General features: G+C 36.1%; 1 pseudogene; it reads left to right on the forward strand.

Annotated features, from left to right (window-relative positions):
- Nucleotides 1–23,866, forward strand: part of LOC149145912 (CDPK-related kinase 3-like) — a 193,332-nt pseudogene that overhangs the window by 52,989 nt on the left and 116,477 nt on the right.

The raw sequence follows: 23,866 nt of genomic DNA on the forward strand, positions 1-23,866 counted from the left end.
GGCTTCCAACCATCTTCCTTCTCATCTTTTGAGTTTTAACCTTGTAAGCATGACATAAACTTGCAAACAGTTAAATCCTTCTTTCACAAAGAAAACCTAGTGCTCTGATACTAAAATGATCTGATTTAGAATATTAGATTGTTGTGTTAAGATCCTCTTCAGATTAGAAACAAAATGCTTTCATTGTGCTTAAGGAATCATGAATTTTGCAAGTGTAAAATGAGTTTTTATGTTAATTTTTTGAGAAAATTTAACATAAATAAGAGACTGAACAACAACTTAAATATGTACAAAACATCACCAAAAACACATCACAACATGAACATGATAAAGGAGTTCACCCCTCCTGGGCTACGTCTCCTTGGGCCTCTCTATTATGCTCAAATGTAAAAATATGTGTTTAAAATGCTTCTGAAACCTACTCCAATGAGTCCAGAATATCCAAAAATGGCTACCTAGCCTCTTTTTGCATCCAATTTGGTCGAAAACTAGAGAAGTTATGACCTCTTCTAGTTTCTCCACTATTCGCTTTACAATTTGCACCAAATTTGGCAGCATCCTACAAATTCGCCCCATTTTCCGTTAACGGAGCAACAAATTCCTTGGATTTCGGGGGGGTTTGTAGGACCGTTAATTTTTCTGACAAGGCCTTAGAATCAAAATCTGGGTCATATGGGGGTTATGCGCCCAAAGGCTAGCCCCTGGCGTTGGCCCCCTCCCTCTGGTGGTCACGGTTAATGCTAGCAGTCACGAGGAGCATTCACATGCGAACGACATGTCTAGCAGTCAACGATGGCGGTTTAGGTTATGTAACTATCAACAACTTGGTGGTTATGTTTTCACATGGGGTGCGGTTAAGTCCGCTCGCTACCCAACCTTTGCGGCGATAAATGTTAAAACAAACCTGAAAACATTATATGTTAAGAAACATTGTGTAGGCAGATTGGAAACGCATTGCACTGTGTTGTGGGAGTTCATGGGGTCGAGCCCGGCCTCTGACCTGTTTGCCATACAAAAATTTAAAGTGCCTTTAGGAGGACACGTGGTGGCCTTCGACTTAGCCACGTGTCACCTCTTGATTGGCCCGAACCAAAAACACACGAATCAATAGGACATTGCCAACTCAATGGAATATTCTGAGAATATTTCAAAAATATTCCAAGAATATTTTCCTTGCCACCTAGGTGGTACGGATGCCCAGTCAGCATCCCTGTCAGCCACCTGCAAATTTTTTCCCTGTTTGACAAAGTGAATAGATCACGTTTCTAGGAGCACACAGTGTCTGTTTTACACGAAACGAGTTGCGCCAAATTCAAGATTACGAGCACTACGTGGTCATTCAAGTTCCACACCATTATGACAACTTTGATTTTTGAGCATAATTTTGAGCACCTGATCATTAAGCCCAACTATTGAGGGACATTCTTTTCTATCATGATTTTTTGCAGATATAACACATATTTGAACACTATCAAGAGGACATTCTTATAAAGCAAGATTTTTCCTACACACGAGATAGAAGATAAATAATCCACCATTCTCATCTTTTTTCTTGTTTTGTATTCTTATAGCTATATACAATTGTTCACTAAGATTTCCAAGGATATCTATTTTTAAATTGTCAAGCAAATTTCCCAACTTTTCTCTACTTATTGTTCTAGATGCAGATTTTCTTACTCTAGACATGACTGGATCTCTTGGGTTCTTACCATATTTTTCCTTACCTCTTGCATTATGTTTTCACAACTCGCAAATTTCATCAAATGAAAACTGTGATACATCTCCTTTTCTCTTTAAATTGAGAAGATCAATCCACTCACCCCTCATGCTTTTTAGCAAAAGAGCTTTTAATGTCTCTTCATCTAAATTGTGCATTTTATCCCTTTTGATATTGTAGGAAAACCTTTCCACTAGATCTTCAAGGTTTTAATCCTCATTTTGAACCATCTTAAGACTTCATCCTTAAGGTTATGGTGCATACAATAATCTTTATATTTTTCTAGGAATATGCTCTTTATATCATCCCATGTTATGATAGAATTTGTTCCTAGACCCATTAACTATTTAAGAGCTCCATTTTTTAGAGTAGCTGGAAATAATTTCAAATTTTTAGTATAAAGTAGATAACCATATCATCTACATAATACTTCAAACACAAAAGTAAATGTCTCTGTATCCTTAGTTCTTAACCCATGAAAGTTAGGAAGGATGGATGGTTAGATATGGTAGCAGTGGTGTTTATATCTAGGACGGGGAATCCAAAAGGATCCTCTTCATGAATGTTTATATCATCTCCCCTTCCACCTCTAACACCTCGAGCTCCTCTACCACCTCCTCCTATTCTACCTCATCCTCCACCAATTCGTAGTATATTGTATACATTATGCACTTCACCTTCTCCTTCTCCTGCCATTGTAGATTCTTCAGGGCTAAGAGAAGGTTCAACAATAGGGTTGTCTACTTCTTCCTCTAGTTCTTCTACTAATGGTATGTCAGAAAAAATTTCCTCTTCTTCTTCACTTGGTACTAGTAACTCTTGTTCGGAGTTGTTCACCTATCAAAGAAAGAAATATGACTCCTTCAGTAGGGGATGTAGGTTCTTCAACTACAACTTTTGTAGATGATGTTGGTGAATCCCTAGGATGAATTTCAGACTTATGCACTTCAGGAAGTCTATGTCTACCTGCTATGGATGGAATGCGAGTTTTCATCGATGGGGTACACTACGTGGTCTAATAGGGGTGGTTGGTGATGTTGGAATTGAACTATGTCCTCTATCTCTACTTACAAATCTACCTCTAGAATATTGTTCTCTATGCATGCATCTAGGGAAGGAGCATCTTGTGTACAACCTTGGGAAATCTCTATATGGCCTAAAGTAGCCACCTTGAGCATGATACATATAGATTGATAAGTACTTGGATGTACAAAAGTTCCACCAAACTCCAAATTCTAATCTATAAATCAAAATCATTAATAATGATATTACTCTAATAGTAATTTATGTAAGTGGCATCACCATTACATGCAGTGAGTGAAGTGTTGTTGAACATATCAAATCTAATGTGAGTAAATATTTTGACATGATTGATCTAGGCCTCTTACATTACTATTTATATGTGGAAGTTTGGAAAATAAATAGTAGCGTTTTTGTCTCACAAACAAAATATGCAAAATTTTTGCTTGACAAATTGAAATTGACATATCTTGTCTATACTTATGTTATGGATAAAGTAATAAGATTTGAATTAGCCAATATTGACTCTAAGGCAGTTAATGAGTTAGTGTACATAAAGCTAATGGGGAGCTTGATATATCTTATAATGACTAGCACTGAGTTGAATTACATTGTGAGCTTCATTTCTAGATTTATGGCAATGTAAAAGGTAAAGCATTTGACTGCATCAAAGACAGTGTTGACATGTGTGGAATGAACATTTGAATTTAACATCCTGTACATCAAGATAAAAGACCTATGTGGGTTTATAGATTCAAGTTGGGTAAGTTGTGTGGATGATAAAAAAATAACATTTGGATATATTTTTAGCCTTGTCACAAACATAATCACGTGGATAAGCAAGAAACAACGTGCAATATCCCTTTCATTCACATAATCAATATCAAAGAGAAATGTAAGGAGTGTGGGAGGTAATTTGGCTTAAGAGAATGCTTTCAGACATAGAGATGTAATAGACAAAACCAACACCTTTACTCTATCACAATCAAGGGATACTCCAATTATCAAAAAAACTAGTTTTCCATGAACATGCCAAGCATATTGAAATGCGTTGCCACTTCAAAAAACTTGTAGAGAATGAATCTATTGAGTGACAATATTGTCTCATAAAAAACCTAATTGTAGACATTTTTACCAAAATCTTTTAATCTTGAAAAAATGTAAAATTCAGAAACAAACTTAATATAGTTGGTAAATTGACTATTAAAAAATCCATGAAACTAACTATTAGTTTCTAATAACCAATTACATATTAGGCATCAATATTGACAATGTTATTAAGCTTTTGTACTGTATTTCATTATAATGTGGTTTTAAATTCCATGATTATAAAATGGATTAAGTTACAATCTTCTGCAATTTTTTTTTATTTTTTTTTTGGGTTATTTCTCATTATTAATACCAGCCTGATTAATATATTGTAATAACATTGCTTCTAAATAAAAATTAGATTAAAAATGTGGTTGAAATGTTCTATTTATAGATTAAAAACACTTCTACAAATATGTGTCTTTTTCCTTCCCCAAAGCACAACTCTAAACACCATTCTAAAAGACAAATTAGCATTCATGAACAAAAATCAATGATGGGTTTCTGAATGGCAATATCCCCTGACACTGTATCTTGCAAGTCAACTCTCATGGAGCATCTGTTATGATTTATAAAACGCAGTACGACGATGAAAGGATTACAAGCACTGCGCTCTTTTCTAAGGCTGACAGATGATGGAAGTAGCCTCTCTCTTCAGAATTTCCATTCATTTTTTTAGAGCAGAAGAATGCAGCTGAACTTTGGGACTCCTTATCTGAGTATAACAGAGAATGATTGTCTGGTATAAACAGTGGGCCTGAACTTGGTAGCTTAATAGGTCAACTGAATAAGTCCTAAAGAGGAGATTAATATGCACTTTGTGGAGTCAGCAGGCTAACCACATTTGGTTTGGTGGCTGCATTATTAAATGCATGTATTTAATGATATTCAGATGGGTGATTGGCAGAAGGCCCCACGCTATATTTCTGGATATAGATGGCTCTTTGGACGAGTGATAGTCAGAAGGCCATAGATCTGGAAAAGGGAGAATTGAAAATATGGTATTATAATTGGTAGGTTTCACAAATTTTCATTCTTAGCAACGCTGTTGACCTATATTTTTCATCACATTTGGTTCTTATGGTTTTAAGTTTATGATATTTAAAATAAAATATGCAATGCTAATCAAATATATTTAAATTATAAATATTAATAAATATATATTTTATTTAAACATTTTCAGTTTTATTTGGGTTGGTTATTGTTTTTGTTATTTAGGAGATAAGTGTGTGATTTAGAAAATTAATTTTCAAAGGTATTTAAATTATCAAAATTATTATAGAAATATATTTCAGTTGAGTCATATTAACTTTCAAGATGATTGAAAATGTTTTATGTTTTTTCCTAAATACTTACAAAAATTTAAAATGCAATCAGGTTAACTAAATTTAACATCAAACTTTTTAAATTAAAAATTTATTTTTATTCATATTAAATTATTTAATATTTAAAAAATTACTTTAAATATGTTAAAGGATCTTAGATTCAGTTGTTTGGTGAACAAATAATTTCTTTAATTGTTAGGTGAGTTTAAATTTTAAGAGGTATTTGACATTTATAAAATAATTGTATTTCATGGATGTATAAAATAGTTGTATTTAGGGTAATAGTAATATTTGATCTTTCAAAATTATGGGTTTTCCAAAATTACTTATTCCCGTTTAAAAAATAATAATACTTTAAATATATTACATAAAAATAAAAAATATTATCTAACAACCCCTTTGTAAATAATCTAAATTAACCTCTTGCAAACAGTCTAAATTTCCCAAAAACTGTTAGAAAAAGAGGAGGGTGCTGAATTTAAAACAGTTTAGGACTTTAACTTCTCAGGATTAGATTGTGGAGGGACTGGTGATTCTAAATATTGTCATGTGATAATTTCAACTAAATTTAAAGTAAGAATTACTAAAAAAAAAATTAATAGAATCAAAATTTAAAACTTTGTTATTAGAAAATGTTTTATGAATATAAAATAAATAATAATGTTTGATGTTGATTATTTCCAACTCTGGATCACTATAATACAGATATCTTTACACCTTTAAATCCTTGCTTGAAATGGTACATGGTATTTAACAAAACTAATTGATAAAATTGGAATGACCTATTTATGTCACTAGTCTTATTTGATTCATACAAAGCATGGTGAGAAGAAAAACTGTAACCAGAGGAAAAGAAATAAAAATAAGATTACGGAGAAGTTACAAAGAGGAATTGAACATGGTAGAAGAGCTTTATAGAAGTTACAATAATGAAAATATTATTTATGAAATTTTCAGAGTTAGATAGACAAAGATTATATAAGGTAACTTGCAGGTATATGATTTTTTTTTTCTTTGATAGTTTATGTGAATTTTGAGATGATTGGTGTGTCTAACTTGTGGTTTGAGTAGTGGTGAGTGAAGGGTATCTGAGTCATCAAAATCATTAGGGAAAATCATTAGGGGAATCTCACCCAACCTAGACCACACCAACTATTAACATGGTTGGATTTTTGCTCACATAGTTTCCAACCGGTAACCTTTTCACCAAAAAATACCTTTAACTAAACACACTGTCACCATCTACTTTACCACTGTGACAATTAGTAAGTATATGATATGTAAAACTATCTTTCCATTTTTTAAAAACAACACCTATCATACCTGAAATTATTACTATTACCAACCTGCAAAAAGAAATCTTAAATGTCTGATAGTTATTCAAAAATTTAATATAAAAAAACTTTAGAATGAAAACAAAATATGCTAATTTCATTTATTCATCAACCAGTCTCAGAATTTTGATAATGTGGCCGCCCCTTCCCCACAGAAGTTTCAACAGGTCAAAGGAGACTTCCTCGAGCAAAAAAACAAAATGAACCTCAAAAATCAGAAGAGAAGAGCGCTACTGAATATCATGTAAAAAGAGAAAATGAATCCAGCAACCCCTTATGAAAGTTTTCTGAGAACTGATTAAAGAAGTTTCGATATTAGAAAGCGGAATGAAAATTGAAATAAGGAGCGACGGAGTCGAAGTGAACAACTAGAGTTACAGAAAATTGCAGGGAGCATTTCTAATGGAGAGCGGTAGAGGAGGGAGCTCGACTCCCTCCTACAAAGACCCTATTGCCAGCATAGGTAACTCATCGATGGTGAACAGCAAAGGTTTTGCAGATGAAAGGAACAAGAATAATGAAAAGGAGACATATGGGACCAAGACCAAGGAAAACAACATCACAAAGGATAAGGAGGAAGAAGACAAAAGTCAGGGTTCAAAGGACAAAAAAAAAAGGGACCTTGCAAGCCAAAAGCAGAAATCACTCCTAGAGTAATATTAAATGATCCTGCTCTGCAGGCGCACAGGGAAACAATGGGCACCTACACCATTATCTATAAATTCATGGGACTATGGCCCACTGAAAAGGCTTTACAGACGTGGATCAAGTATCACTGGAAACCCAAAGGAATCATTGACCTACATCTTAGGTCAAAGGGATTCTTCATAGTGGTGTTCTCAAACATCGAAGATAAAGACAAAATATTCGAAGGAGGACCCTACTTTTATGCAGCAGCCGATCTCTATATGAGGCCTTGGAGGATGAACTTTGTCCCAGAGCGAGAGACTTTGTCTTCGGTTCCAGTTTGGGTAAGGCTCTATTCTCTACCTCTTGATTATTAGCAAACTGAATCGCTAGCTGCCATTAGCAATAAACTAGGACGTTTTGTCAAAGCTTCTGACGCCACAAGATGAGGGAAATACACCTCCTTTGCAAGGATATGTGTGGAAATGGATCTATCAGGAGCGCTTCCAGATGACGTTATCTTGGAAGTTTTTGACAAGGAGTGGGTGCAGACAGTGGACTACGAGCATATCCCATTCAGATGCCATAGATGCCATGAACATGGACATATGTTCAGAGACTGACCTCTCAGTAAAGCAGACAACAAAGGTAAAATTAATACAACGAAGGACTCAAAAAGCTTTCAAAAAGTGACAAGTAGAGGAAAAGGAGGGAAAAAGGGGCTAAAGAAACAACACAACGAGGGGCAGAAGTTCAGTCAGAACAAGTTTCAAGTGTTGGAAGAGAAAGAAGAAATCATAAGAGAAAACCAACCTCAGGAGGAAGGTCCTAATGAAAAAGAGAAAGAAGAGGACAACAAACAATATCAAGATATTTGTTCTCAAAAAGAGACAATGATAAGTGAAACAGAAATGGAGATGGACCAGGAAATGACCCAAAGTGAAACGGATTTGGAAGATCATGAACTACAAGAAATTCTCGATAAGGAAAATCTGGATTTGGAAAGATTCTTGATGAAGGGAACCAAAGGAGGAATAGATTCACTGCCTCAAGAAGAATGCAAAAGAATACAACAGTTATTTTTATGGAAAACTCAGGAAAGAGGGTTGGATAAAGGTAAAAACTTTCACAAGCAGGGGCAAAGAGGTGTGAAAACAATGAAATCAACTCCAGGATTAGCGACTCAAAATCCAGGAAAGAAGAGGGGCAGGAAAAAGCAAAATGAGCTCTTGATGGAGTGTGGAAAGCTAATGATATATTCGGGTAAGCTGAAAGACCTAACCAGTTACTCCTTTACAAATATTTAATTATGAAGTTCATATCTTGGAACATCAGAGGTCTAGGTAGTAAAAGAAAACAAAGAATGTTAAATAACATAATGAAACTAGCAATGCTGGACATTATCTTCATTCAGGAAACAAAATGCTCCATTCAGAAATTAAAACAAATCCATAGCAAATGGCTTAATAGATTTGAGTTTCTATAAGTTAAAGCAGAGAACATAGCTGGGGGCATTCTCACTCTATGGAACCCCCAAAAAATTAGCATAATAGATGCGGAGGCATCAAGAAATTATTTATAAGTAATCATTCAACCAGTGGGGGTTTTGGACACCTACCTGGTCACAAATGTTTATGGTCCTCAAAGAATAGATGAGAAACTCATATTTCTTGACTCCTTGGCAGATCTTAGAAGCGGACATGAAGGAATACCCTGGGTCATGGGAGGATATTTCAACATGATTAAATCTCTTTCGGAAAAAAAAAGGAGGTACCAGAATGCTAAATAAAGATTCTGTAGCATTCCAATCCTTCACAGAAGATATGAAACTGGTTGACTCTGAAACGCACAATGGCCTTTTTACTTGGAACAACAAAAGAGGAGGTGAGGCCCAGGTCACCTCCAAGTTAGACAGATTTTTTACCTCAGAGGAGCTGATGCTCACAAATAGAGAAATAACAACTGGAGTTCTCCCCTTTGGAGGCTCTGATCACTAGCCAATTCAATTAGAAATCAAGGGGATCGATTCTCCCAGGAATAGACCCTTCAGATTTGAGAATATCTAGCTCTCCCACCCAGATTTCATCAGCAACATTGAAAAATGGTGGTCCGAAGATTTGCAGATCTAGGGCACTAAAATGTTCCTCCTACATAAAAGACTTAAGCACATGAAACTCAGACTCAAAGAATGGAACAAGAAGGATTTTGGTAACATTTTTGAGGACAAAAAATCAGTGGAAATCAAACTACAGGAACTAAATCAAGCACTGATCATAGATGGTTTTGATAAAGTCAAAAGTGAGCAAGCTGATAAACACAACCAAGAATGGGAGAATTTATGCAAACAAGAGGAAATCTTTTGGAGACAAAAGTCTCGAGTTCAATGGCTCAAAGAAGGTGAACGTAATACCAGATTTCTCCACAGATCCACCATGGCCAATAGAGCGCACAATAGAATCTCTTCACATTCACCTTTCTTGTTTGTTGTGGGTTTGCTATGGGTGTGTGAGAGAAAAGAGCAGAGGGTGTGGGAAAATTTTCAAGGAGATTCAAGCAACAGGTAAGTGCATTTTCTCTCTATTTTTTCTGCATTTTTATTACAGCAGTTTACATGTGCATTTCTTTTACATATTTGTGCTTTTTTTGTTTATTTTTTTGAGGCATTCATGGCTCAGTCAAGGGCAGTAGGGAAGGGGCATCGGACATCCACGCGACGTTAAAAGGCCGATTTGGCCATTTTAATTTCACATTCACCTTTCTTGTTTGTTGTGGGTTTGCTATGGGTGTGTGAGAGAAAAGAGCAGAGGGTGTGGGAAAATTTTCAAGGAGATTCAAGCAACAGGTAAGTGCATTTTCTCTCTATTTTTTCTGCATTTTTATTACAGCAGTTTACATGTGTATTTATTTTACATATTTGTGCATTTTTTGTTTATTTTTTTGAGGCATTCATGGCTCAGTCAAGGGCAGCAGGGAAGGGGCAAAGGAAGGGAAAGAATGTCCCCATTGGAGATGCCCCTCCTATCCCAATTTCATCAGGGTCTGCTGCAAGTGTTCCCTCTATTGCAAGTGGGGCTGCAACAATAGCTTCAAATGTTGAGAATGGGGAGCTTCAGACCTCTCATAAGAACATCAAAGCTGTGTTTCACTAAGGAAAATAATCTAGACATAGAGAAATGCATTAAGAAAATTACAAAAAATATCCCTAAGTTGGTGTCTAGAGAGGACAATTTTAACCTGAATAAACCAGTAACCGAAGAGGAAGTCAGTGAGGTCATAAAAGATATGCTGAATGGCAAAGCTCCAGGTCTAGATGGTTTCAATGTAGACTTCTTCAAGGCCTACTGGAATGTTGTCAAATAGGATATTCTAAATGTTGTGGAGGATTCCAGAAGAAACAGGACTATTCTGAAAGCCCTCAACACCTCCTTCATCTCCCTGATCCCCAAACAGGATTCAACCCTGACTGCTGATAAGTTCAGACCCATTGCTTTATGCAATGTGGTATACAAAATTATTTCCAAGATTTTGGCTAGCAGACTCAAACCTCTACTTCCTTCTTTAATTTTAGGGGAATAATCTAGTTATGTGGAAGGCAGACAAATCCTAAATAACATTATTCAAGCCCACGAGGTAGTTCACACGCTAACCAGCAAGAGGCAGGCTGGTATGATCATGCAATTAGATATTGCCAAAGCATATGACAAGGTGAACTAGATCTATATCAAGAAGGTCCTTACTACTTTTGGGTTCGATCACAACTGGGTCAGATGGGTTATGGCTCTGGTAACTTCTTCCAGCTTTTCGATTTTGGTGAATGGCTCGCCCTCAGAGATCTTCACTCCTTCTAGAGGCCTCAGGCAGGGAGACCCACTCTCTCCCTTTCTCTTTATCCTCATGATGGAAGGACTGGGTAGGTCCATTAAACAAGCCAAAGCCTTGGGAAAGATTAAGGGACTCCAATTAACGGAGAATGGTTAGGCAATGACTCACCAACAATTTGTGGATGACACCATGCTGCAAGGTATTTCCACAGTCAAAGAAGCTTCAGCGTACAAACAAATCCTAAATGAATTTGCCTTGGCTACAACTATGGAAGTTAATCTCTCCAAATCAAAAAAAAAATTCTTAAATACTAACATTGCAATTCAGAGAAATATCTCCAGAATTTTGGGCTTTCAAAGGGATTCCCTCCCTTCAAAGTATTTGGGAATTCCCCTTACAGCCAGACCATTACACAAAAGTATTTGGGAACCGGTGCTCAACAAGATGCAAGACAAAGTCAAAAAATGGACTATTAGATCGTTGAACCTAGTGGGTAGGTTGATTCTGACAAAGGTTGTTCTGCAATCAATCCCTGTTTTCTTTTTATCAGCCCTCCCAGCTCCCAAAGGGGTCTTACAGCAATTCAGGAATATCCAGAGAGACTTCCTCTGGGGCAAGGAGGAAACAAGAAAGAAATGGGCCCTTGTTTCTTGGGATAAAATATGTAAACCCAAAAGTCATGGAGGTCTAGGTTTAGATGATCAAGAGATTCTAAGTAATGTTTAAGGAGCCAAAATCTGGTGGAGATGGGTTAAAGAACCAGGAGCTCAGTCGGCTAAAACCTAGAAAGAAAAATATGCAAGCTCCTGGAAAACAAATGATCTTATAAGAATGTTTGGAAATATAAAAGGCTCTTACATCTGGAATAAAGCCTGGGAAAACAGAAGCCTAGTACAAAACAACAACTTCTGGGAAATCAGGGCAGGAGATCTAGCTCTCTTCTGGGAAGATAAATGGCAACAAGAACCAACGCTGTTAAGAGAGAACTTTATGAGCCTCAAGCAGGAAACAGACTCCCAAGGATTAATCAAAGTTAAAGATTTCTGGAGTTTTCCTCATAACTCCGGAAAGTGGAGAAACTGGAGAAGCATAGACTGCAGAGATGACAGCCCCATAAAAATAAAAGCAGAGGAACTCATGAGCATGTTAAAACAAAGGAAGATCTTGGTAACAGATGGGCAGGATCAGTTAAGATGGGGCCTCAATAAAGAAGGCACCTTTAATATTAAGGAAGCAAAAAGAATTACCCTGAACCTAGATCCCTGTGTTTTGGTGAAATCCTGGCAACAACTTTGGAGCCACCAAGGGTGGATGAAGATCAAGCTTTTCATGTGGTTAGTTCATCACAAGAAAATCTTAACTTGGGACAATATTCAGAAAAGGGGTGTTATTGGGCCTTCTAGATGTCAGCTATGTGAAGCTCAAGAGGAGACAATGGAGCATATTCTCAACAGCTACACCTACACCACATGGCTGTAGGATTCTTTTGATACCATTTTTCAACGGACAACCAGAGATAAAGGAAGTATCATTAACACCCTAAACAAGTGGAGAATTTTTTTTTCGGAGAATGAGCTCCTTAATTTGGCCTGGACCTTCATGCCAAGCTTCATTATCTGGAATGTTTGGAAAGAAAGGAATAAAAGAATTTTCAAGGAAGAAAAAACTATTCCTCTTCGCCTGATGGATCTAATATTGAAACAGATTAAGGAGACAGTTTGCACCACTGTGCGCAATTATCCCAAGAATCCTCCCACAAAGAATGAATTGAGAACTCTCAGGCATCTGGGAATGCAAGAGATCATTCCCCATGGACTAAGCAGAAAGGAAAGAGATTTGGAAACGGAAAAGGAGTTCTGGCATCCTCCACCGAAAGGTTATCTGAAATGCAATATTGATGGGGCTTCAAAATGCAACCCTGGAATAGCAGGTTATGGAGGGGTGTTAAGAGATGAAGAAGGAAACATAATCTTTGCATTCCACTGCCATTTAGGTAAAGCCACCAACAATATGGCTGAATTAATGGCATTGGAACAATGTCTAGAGCTTCTAAAACTAAATCAAAGCTCAAATGTCATTATAGAAGCAGACTCAGAGATCTCCATTAACGCGGTTAAGAGAATCAGTTGTGGAACAGTGCCGGAGAAGGTCTCAAAACACTGGAGACTAATACAAGTGTACCAAAGAATTCAAAAACATCTCCTGAGTCTTCGAACTGTTAGCTTCAACCATGTTCGACGAAAAGCCAATAAACTAGCGGATATACTGGCCAACCAAGGAGTGATGAATTCAAAATGTAGGATTGAGATGAAGTGGTAGGAGACTCCTCAAAGCATATTAAAAGCTCTCTGCAATGAACAAGCGGCAGAGGACAGAGAAATTTTTATACATTGGGCCAGAGGGAAAGGCATGGAATGACGCTTCCTAAGCAAGTTCAAACACATTACTCCGGTTGTTTCCTTGAAGAAGGGCAAGCTCAGAACAGTCACATTACTCCCTGGTGTAATTTGACCAGTCTTCTTCCTCCTTTGAATTGTATCATAGGTATCAATACACAGTCAACGACAGTCTCTGATGCAAGTTCTGAAGCAAGCTTTCACGGGAAGGGCGGTGGGCTCTTTCTGGTGGCGAATATTTTCCGACATTCCTCTTACGGAACGGAAAACCAGGCACAAAGAAGTTTCCAGGTGATCACATGGCTTTTGAATGGTAAGTGGTATTGGAATTTTGGGAGCGATTCCATTAGGCTCCCAACACGTGGCAAGGGTGTGGTAAGGAATACCACCCTCCATCGCGCATTAACGAGCGAACATCTTGGCAATGCGATTTTTCTCCGAGCCGTTCAATTTTGCAGAGTGAATCGATGGTCAGATTTGGACGTACTGTTTGGTGGGGCCACTAGTACTATCAGGCCTTTCAAGACAGTTAGCAGAGTTTCACCTTGGGTTAAAAAGTTATAAAGGTCAACCGAAGGTGTTTTTTGAGAGGTTAGCGTTATTTTTTGTAGAAGGGAGGGTCATTTTTATGGCAGATTGCCTTTGATTTCTCCTGAGTCCGTGCAAAAGTCAGGTTTTTTGTATATGCTGTAACATTACTTTTGGTTTATTGAAATAGAAGGATCGTCTCTTGCTTTAGAAGAAAAAGAATATCATGTAAAAAGAGAGCAAAAACCTTTAAATCAGAATCCGTTGACATAAGAAGCATAAATAGATTTTGAAGCCCTTAAAGGTGATAGCTAAAACCTTGCCCATGGTGGAGAACAAATCAACAAACACAGTTGAAGAATTCGAAGCCTTCAAAATCTAGCTCGTGGAATAGGAAGTACACAAGCTAATAGGGCAGCCATGAATACTTTATTACTGCAACAAAATATGCACGAAGAAGTATAGAAAATTTCTGATGGCTTATTTTCTAAGAAAAACTTCAATAGGATGCTCATTTCTAGTGTTCCTAGTGAAGACTCTTATCCCGTTATTTTTCTAAATTTTGGTACCCCGTTATTTTTCTACAATTTTGGTGCATTTTCATGATGTCAAGATGCAACTTGGCTTGGTTTGTTTTTGACTCTGTTTCTCCCTCTTCACCCTAGATTAGTAAGGTTAAAGAGTGGAAATAATGAGACCCTTGGCTTGGTTTGATTTTGACTTTGTTTCTCCCTCTTCAACCTAGATTAGTAAAGTTAAAGAGTGGAAATAATGAGATCCTTGGCTTGGTTTGATTTTGACTCTGTTTCTCCCTCTTTAACCTAGATTAGTAAGGTCAAAGAGTGGAAATAATGAGATCCAAGGAATAAACATGGTACACTCTTTTCAAACATCAATAGGATTGTTTTTAAGGATAGGAAGAACATTTTGGACACATAAAATTCTTCAGTGGTAGTGATTTTAGATATGAAGAATATATATTTTTTTTTTAACTTATAAATAAGTATGAGGAGATTTGGCTTTACTTTGTTAAGAAAATTTTAAAAAATTATATTATTTTAAATGTAAAAATTTTGTTAAATTTTACGAAATTTTAAAATGTTATAGTTTATTTCATAATAGGTTTTCTACAAATTCATTTTAATTATTAGTAATTATTAAGTGGAAGGTACAGATTTAATCTCCATGGAATATGCAGGAATATTTATAGTAATATTCATAGATAAGTGTTAAGATTAATCTCCAAGTTAATTATGCTCTTTTGATTAATTTATCTTAAATTAATTAATTAAAGAAAATGTCATATCAACACGTCATATTCATAAGTCATGGTATTGTAACGAGAGTTATTTACAAATTAAGAATTTCCATGGTAAAGTGGGAGTGAACCTCCATGATTAAGAATGTTGTTACATATTCTTTAAAATGTATATATATTTAACTCGTATATAAATTATTTTCATAATTAATAATAATAATAATTTCAAATAAAGTTATAATTTAGTGAAATTTTGATGTATGGTGGGGTAAGTGTTTGAATGTTTATCATTGATTGATGCCTATGGATCTTTACCAACCATTTAATTTATATGGTTCCACTACTTAATCATATTTTTAAAAAAATATTTAAATTTGTAAGTATTTTCTATAATTTCTAAAAAAAAATATTATTGTTATGCACAAAGGCATGCTTACGTTGGAAAAGAGATTTTAGAATTTTAATTAATTATAAAAGAATACTAGCTATTAATTCATAATAAGCATCAAAATATTTACTATATAAATTCAATGATTGATAAATGTCTATAGCTATTAATTTATAATAAGCATCAAAATACTTACTTACCTCAGTGTACATCTGAAATTGCTAAAATTAAAAAATCATAAGAATTCTAAATTTTAACTTTATTTAAAATAATAATAATAATAATAATAATAATAATAATAATAATAATTAAAGATATAGATATTTTAACAAAAATATGTAACAAGATTTTTAACCATGGAGATTCACTCATGGAAACCATTAGATCAAAAGGCTTATTATGTCACTTGTGGGAGTTGAATTGGGAGGACAGTCTCTATCATTCCATCAACCACTTTAATAAACCTAATATATATTTATGTATAACAATTCTCACTGGAATCTAGGTTGTTTAAATTACATTTATTAATGGATTCAACACACTCAAAAATTTGTGGGGTACTGAAATTCTAACATATTAAACCATTTAAACTCTAGTTTTTAAAATCTGTCCCGGATTCTGATTAAAATTAACTAGAAACTATGTTAATCATACTTTATTTTTATAATTTCAATTAGTTTTGAAAATTTTAAACAAATTCTATGAACCACATTAGTTGGTGTCGACCCAATCCTAACAATGTGATTAATCTGAAACACTGATATCTAAATTCTATGAAGTTTATTAAAGTTTTAAAAAACAAAAACTAGACAAGTTTGAAAATTAAAAAATAATTTTTTATTTTTTAAAATGTAAATTGTTTTTCTTTAATTGGTTGATGAATATTTTTATGTTGTTTTAAATTGAATTGTTAGATATAAAAATTATATTAAAAAATAAGAAATCTAAAAAAATCAATTTAGGCAAGCACACATTCCCAAAAACCATAACTCAATTCAAAATTAAAATTTTATAAATTAAAACTTAATACTTACCATATAACAAGAATCTTAACCTTCGATATTTACCCCATTTTATCATGGATATTATTAACTTGTAAATAGGCTTTGTTACAATACCATGGACCATTACCATGACTTATCAACACCACTTGCCCAAAAACTATAACTCATTTCTAAATCAAAATATTTATAACTATTTGTTTTTATTTTATTTTATAACATTTTTATAAAAAATATTTGCTTTTCATCACCGTTAAATGGTTAAACAAATTTATTAAGCTCTTATTATATTTAAGTTTTATATTATTAAACAATAATTTTTTTATTAGTTTTTAAAATATTAATTTAAAATTATATATATATATATATAATCAATTATTTTTACATTTAAAATAGATATTAAGTAACAACGTTGCATATTACACTGATTTAATGTGTAACTTAATATTTATCTTTAATAAAAATAGATTTTACATCATCATAAATAAATAAAAAACAAACTATAACTAATTTTTTAATTAAATATACTTTGTGCATATAGGTTTTAAATTACTTTGGCAGTTTTCAGTTAGAATTTATTATTATGGTGTATAAGGTGTAAGTTTTAAATTGTTCTATGTTAATAAGCAGGTGGTTTAAGTTTTAAATTAGTTGGTTATATTAATATTAAATTACCCTAAGTTAATCAAGCTGGCGAATTTCAACATTCAATCAATTTCCACTCATATATTCAACACAAATTCATTCAATTTTTACTCCGATATTCTTTATTTGTGTGTATCTGTTTCAAAAGCGATTAGGTTGGTGAACTTCACCCTTCCTGGATTCAACCATACTTTATTTATGTATCGCGGAATCAACTTAAATTCAACCAATTCAACCCGCTTTCAGTCAGATACATTGGAATAATCAAGTTGGTGAGCTTCAACCTTCAACCCAAATTCAGCCAATGTTCAGTCAGATATACCCATATGATCAAGTCGGTGAGCTTCAACCCTCAACCCAAATGCAGCCAATTGGTGAGCTTCAACTTAAATGCAACCAGTTTTCAGTCAGATATACTCCATTTTTGTGTGAACTTGGTAAATTTCAACCCAAATTCAAATGGGTGAACTTCAACTTCTTTTTTTTTTTTTATAAAAGTGGCCAATTGACCTCACACAAGTCTGCTCAAGGTAGATAAACCAATAATATCTATTAAGTCGAGTATTGTAACTGCCATACAACTATAAACAATGTGGGTTAAGTCGAATCCAATGGATTCATGCCCCTAAAAAGCTAAAGGTTATAGACAATGTGAATGATATTTATGAGATTAAGAATCTAAGATGATTTCTCTGAAGAATTCTCAATCCTTTGGCAGTACATAACGTGTGGGTGGGTAATGGGTAGGCTATGGTATTGTATTAGGGTAAATAAATTATGTGTATTTAAATGTGGCGAATTATGTAAGCACTTTTTATTGGAAAATGTATAGGTACATTTTTTCAGAATGAAAAATGTTGGTACTAATGTAAAATGTTTTTTTTGGTCAAGTAAGAATGGATCTTTCTATTAACCGAACAAGTTCATTACATATGTTACAAGGTAAACCAAAATTCTTTTAGTTTACCAAAAAATGGTCCACATAACCTATCAGAAAGTGTTATTGGCTTTAAACCTTTAAAACTCGGAACCATTCACTCCATTTTTGTGTATAGGTTTACAAACTAGTCAAGTTGGTAAACTTCAACCCAAATGGGTGAACTTCAACTTCTTTTTTTATTTATAAAAGTGGCCAATTGACCTCACACAGGTCTGCTTAAGGTAGATAAACCAATAATATCTATTAAGTCGAGTATTGTAACTGCCCTTCAACTATAAACAATGTGGGTTAAGTGTCCATTGTTGTGTAAATGTCTACATAACCTATCATTGAACAACCCATCTAAGTTGGTGCCAAAAATACAATCTCTACCTATGATAATTTCACTTCCTAAGCCAAATATTGAGCATGTCCTACAAAGGAACCAATGCCTGACCTTATTCAAATTGTTCCAAATGGTGGATCCCTTCAATCTTCCGATCGTCCCCTCTTTCATCCACAATATGGGATTCTTCCCCTGTAGGTATTTGGATCTAATAATCTCACCCCATAAGCATTTGCCAAATAGTCCTCTCCATAATGATTTCATCAACAGTTCCCAACCAAAGATTTTGATGTTCAGTAGTCCCCATCCACCTTTGCTCTGTGGGATGGTGATCTTGTCTAGTGATACAAGGTGGAAATTTTGTGCCTGTCTGGATCCATACTAGATGAATTTGGCCATAAATTTGTTGGCTTTTTAGATGATAGAGGCAGGTAAGAAAAATAAGTGTGCGTAGTAAACAACGAGTTGTTGTAACACCCATTGGGTGAGGGTGACCTTGGCCCCCAACGTCAAACATCGATGCTCCCATCCATAAATCTTGTGGTGAAACCTATCAACCAGCCATTGCCAGTCTTTGACCCTGTAGTAGTTTGGTTTGAGGATGAACCCCAGATATTTTAACTCATCTCCAATTGGCTTTGCCACCACCCTGAAAATGTTCTTGATGTGATCAACATCCTCCATATTGCCTTCCCCATAAAGTATCATAGATTTATGTTTGTTCATGTTAAGACCTGTTGCATTGCTAAACCTATGGAAGATATTATGCAAAGTAGCCCAAGCCATCCTCGATAACATGCCAAAAATGAGTATGTCATCAACAAAAAAATTGTGGGAAATTTTGATGCCCCTGCCCATATTGAGCGTAGTGAATTCTCCCCATAAACAAGTATTTTTAATCTTATGACTGAGTCGATCCATGGACAGTATGAATAGCAGAGGTGAGAGCGAGCATCCCTGCCTCAAATCCCTTTCAACCCCAGAAAATTTGGTGGGAAAAACATTGATGATGACATCATATCTAACCTTCGTCACACATGCCATAATCCATTCTATGTTGCACACCTGTAAACCTATCTTATGAAGGAAAATTCTCAAGAAACCCCAGCCAAGACAGTCGTATGCCCTCTGTAGATCAACTTTCATCACTGCAACATTCAACTTTTTGGTGTGGATGGAGTCTAGCCCTTCCTGTGTTGTAGCGGCGACATCATGTATTAATCAATCTTGTAGGAATCCATATTGTTCCGGTGAGATGTAAGTAGACATAATGCCTTTGATCCTGAGTGCAATGATTTTGGAGATCAACTTGTAAATAAGGTTACATAATGAAATGGGCCTGTAATCTTGGAATGTCCCAAAGGTGATATGTCATCACATGAGCTTGTGGATTCTCCTTCGCTTTTCCATCAAATTTGGGGAAATCACTCGGAATCTTCGGTGGAACTGGAGGCCAGTATGGCGAATGAAGAATGGGATCATTCGTGAGCTTGGAAACATCGGGCAACTCCAATGTAGCCAAGAAAGGCAATTGCATGTTAAATGGCATATAGGGCCTTTGAGGAGACCCAAACTGTGGAGTCCATCCTTGATGGTAAGGATTTTTCCCCCATAGTGGTGGATTTTGTCCATATGGAATCTAATTTTGTCCCCACTGAGGGTTACCTTGCCCATAAGCAGGATTATGTCCAGCGTAGGTTTGATACTTCCCTCCCATAGGCTGCTAATGAGCATTGTACCAGGCATACGGGTTATAAGACTGCTGAACCTGCTGACCCTAGACGTAAGGATTTTGAACGTGCTAATGCAGGGGTTGACCTTGACCTTGCAAAGGATGACCTTGCTGATATGCATATAAGGCTTTCTGCTGCTAAGGCTGTCCTTGTTGCTATAAAGGCTGGCTTTGCTGCTATAAAGGTTGGCCCTACAGAGGTTGGCCTTGCAAGGACAAAGTTTGGGAGGTGTCGGCCGGATAAATCGTTCTTGCGGACAAGACTGATCTGTTGGAAATAATACTGAGAGGGTGGGTGAATCAGTATTATCAGATCAATAAAACTTTTTCAATTTCATACTCAGAAACATATACGCTACTTCAGTTAAGTGAACCCGCGTGTACACGCTGCTGTGTCTAAAGCAACTAGCGTATATCCAGAAATCTTATGATTCAGTTAGCTTATCTTCAGTAAATGCATCAGAACATTATTAACCATATTAACAGTAAACAGGTGCAGTATAACAGAACAGATCATCACACAAAAGCCACACACATGAACACCAAGATATAAGGTGGAAACCCAATGTGGGTGAAAACCACCTGCTGCAAGTCGTCTCTATCTTTCTTTAATTAGAAACTTCAGTTTACAATCTTTTGTACTGGTGCAGCCTTATACCAGTACGCAGGCTACAACCTGCAGAAGGTTACAACCTTCTCTCGTTTTCCAGACTCTCCTGGAAGGGAGCTCCAACCCCCTTTGCTCTTGTACTAGCTAAGATACTAGTACGTAGGTGCTGGCCTACAATCTTCTTTCCTTCAGGTATCAATTTTCAGACTGGATACTCCTGAAGCACAACATTACAATCTGAAGACCACAATTCATTCAATTTTCATAACAGATCATTGAAGCACAAAACAACCAATACTAGCATCATCAATCTTTGAATCACTGAACCACTGAAACCCTGTCAACACCCAGTCACCAGAACACAGAGCAGACTACAGAACTCTGCAATAACAGTCAGACCCAACTGCAACCCCAAAAATTAAGCTTCAAAAGATATACGCTACTTCAATGAAACCAACCCGCGTATACACGCGCTTTTAACGAAGCCAACCTGCGTACAGATCTAAAAATATTTCCTTAAAACTTTGCAGCTGTACCAGATATCAGTCATACTCAGAACATAACATTGCGTCAGTATGCAGATCTAAAAATACGCATAATCAACCATATAAAGATAGTTCATTTCAAACCATTTGATCCCGATCTATCCTTAGATCTAGTCTTCCATCAACCGGTGTGATCTCTCCTTAGCTCAGATCAAGCAACCCAGAACCTGCATACTAGATCTCTTTCTTTATCAGATATTCAAGACTTTTTCGATGCAATTGCCTAATGATCTTCTTCTCCTTATATAGCCTTAGGCCCTTCACAATACCACGGTCCAAAACCATAGTAACACAATACCATCAACTTCAAAACTAGGGATCAACACGTCTGTCGAGATACCTTGGTCCAAAAACATAGGCTCAAGTATCGAGGACTAACTACCACGGACCAAAAGAAAGCTTCTCGACATGTACGCTCTTTTCTGTTCATGAAACTGCGTGTATACGCGACTTCGTATATAGCGAGCCTGCGTATCCGCGACTTAGTATATAGCGTACTAGCGTGTATACGCAACTTGGGCTTAATGAACCTGCGTATATGAAATTTCTCTTCATTCTTGTAGTCTGGACTGAGATCTGTCATCAAAGAGAGTTGCCATCAAGGACAACACCTGTACCGTAGCGCCACACCTGTGCCAAAATGCCAACAATCTCCCCCTTTGGACTTGATGGCAACCCCAAGATCCTTAGAATCATTCTCCCCCTTTGTCATCAAGGGAAAAGGGCTGTGCTCCCCCTGAGTACATGCTGATATCTCTGCTCTACTGTGCTGAACATGCTCCCCCTGACTGTAGGCAAGATCTGCAAAAGATGTTCTTCAAAAAGAACCAAGACTTATACATCATAAAGGACCTTCCTATCACCAAAAGACTCAATACATACATCCATACTCCCAACCAAGAGGGGATACATCAGAAATTTACATATAACAACCAATTACATTACATCATTCATCCCAGGCATAGTGGGGAAACCAACATAGGCCGTTACATGACCTTGACACCATAAAAGAGATATCACAAAAGAGATACATGACATAGAGACGAAAAATCTAGACCAAGACTTATGAAAGTCACCAGCAGCATCTGATAATCATCTTTTAGATCAACAACCAAGATTTCCTTCTGTGCTCCTTCTCCTGAAACCAACAACAGCAATGCTGTCAACAATTCTGCCAAGTCTTTTATTGTAGCACTTGTATGCTTTGCTATGTGGAGAATAACCAAGAAGAATGCCTTCATCTGCTCTAGGTTCAAGTTTTCCAAGTTGCTCATCAGTATTCTTAATATAACATTTGCTCCCAAAGATTTTGAAGTGCTTCACCGAAGGAGTCTCACCACACCAGAGCTCATGAGGGGTTTGAGTGTTGTTTACTCGGACATTTGTTTTGTTGAGAATAATAACCGCAGCATGTGCAGCTTCACCCCAGAAAGTTGCGGGAGTACCTGATTCATCAAGCATAGCACGAGCCATTTGTTGGACTATTCTGTTCATTCTTTCCACAACTCCATTTTGTTGAGGAGTTCTAGCTGTAGAGAATTCTCTTCTTATCCCATGTTCTTCACAGAAATCGAAAAATTCATTCGAGGTAAACTCCCCACCTCTGTCAGATCTGAGGCACTTAATTTTGTGTCCTGATTCATTTTCAACCAAGGCTTTGAAGGATTTGAATTTTTTGAATGCTTCATCTTTGTGCTTCATAAGTCCTAACCAGACAAACCTGGAGAAATCGTCAATGAATAATATCAAATATTCTTCTCCTCGAGGTGTTCTTTTTCTAAATGGACCACATGTATCTGTATGTACTAGCTCAAGAGGCATGCTAGCTGATCCTTCCTTCTCAGGAAAATGAGTTCTGGTTTGCTTTCCAAACTGACATGATTTGCATATGGTGTTGTCTGGAATTTTGATATCTGGAAGATCACGAACTGCCTGATATTTGCATGCTTTCCTTATTTGTGAAAAGCTTAGATGCCCCAACCTCCGATGCCATAGCCAGTGTTCATCATCCTTGCTCAAATAGCATTGTTGTTGTCTTTCTTCAAATATGTATAGATTATTTGGAGTCCTTATTCCTTTGATCACTGTTTCACCTGTATCAAGATCACGAACACAACATCCATTTGATCTAAATATTACCTCTGTTCCTTGATCACACATCTGACTGACACTCAGAAGATTATGCTTCAATCCGTCAACATACAAAACATTTCCAGCTTTGACCTTCTCTTTCAACTGAGCAACGCCTTTTCCTTTTATGGCTGCAGAGATATCGTTTCCAAAAGAAACTTTCTTTCCCTTTTCTAATGCGGTATATGATTCAAGTTTTTCTTTGTCCCCTGTCATATGCTTCGAACATCCGCTGTCAATGTACCATAGACTTTCTTGACCTTCTGCATAAAAGGCTATCCCACATCTTTCTGGTTGCGGTTCCTTTATTCTCCATGTTCTGACATTTGAGGTTTGTTCCTTCTGAGTTGTCTTCCAGAACCTGCTCCTGCATTCAGAGTCTTCATGACCAAAGTTATTACAAATAGAGCATTCAACTTCATTTTCAAGAACCG

Source organism: Pinus tabuliformis, chromosome X (assembly GCF_031772625.1).
Source record: "Pinus tabuliformis cultivar Carrire ecotype Pingquan chromosome X, CPIR1, whole genome shotgun sequence".
Classification (NCBI taxonomy): domain Eukaryota; kingdom Viridiplantae; phylum Streptophyta; class Pinopsida; order Pinales; family Pinaceae; genus Pinus; species Pinus tabuliformis.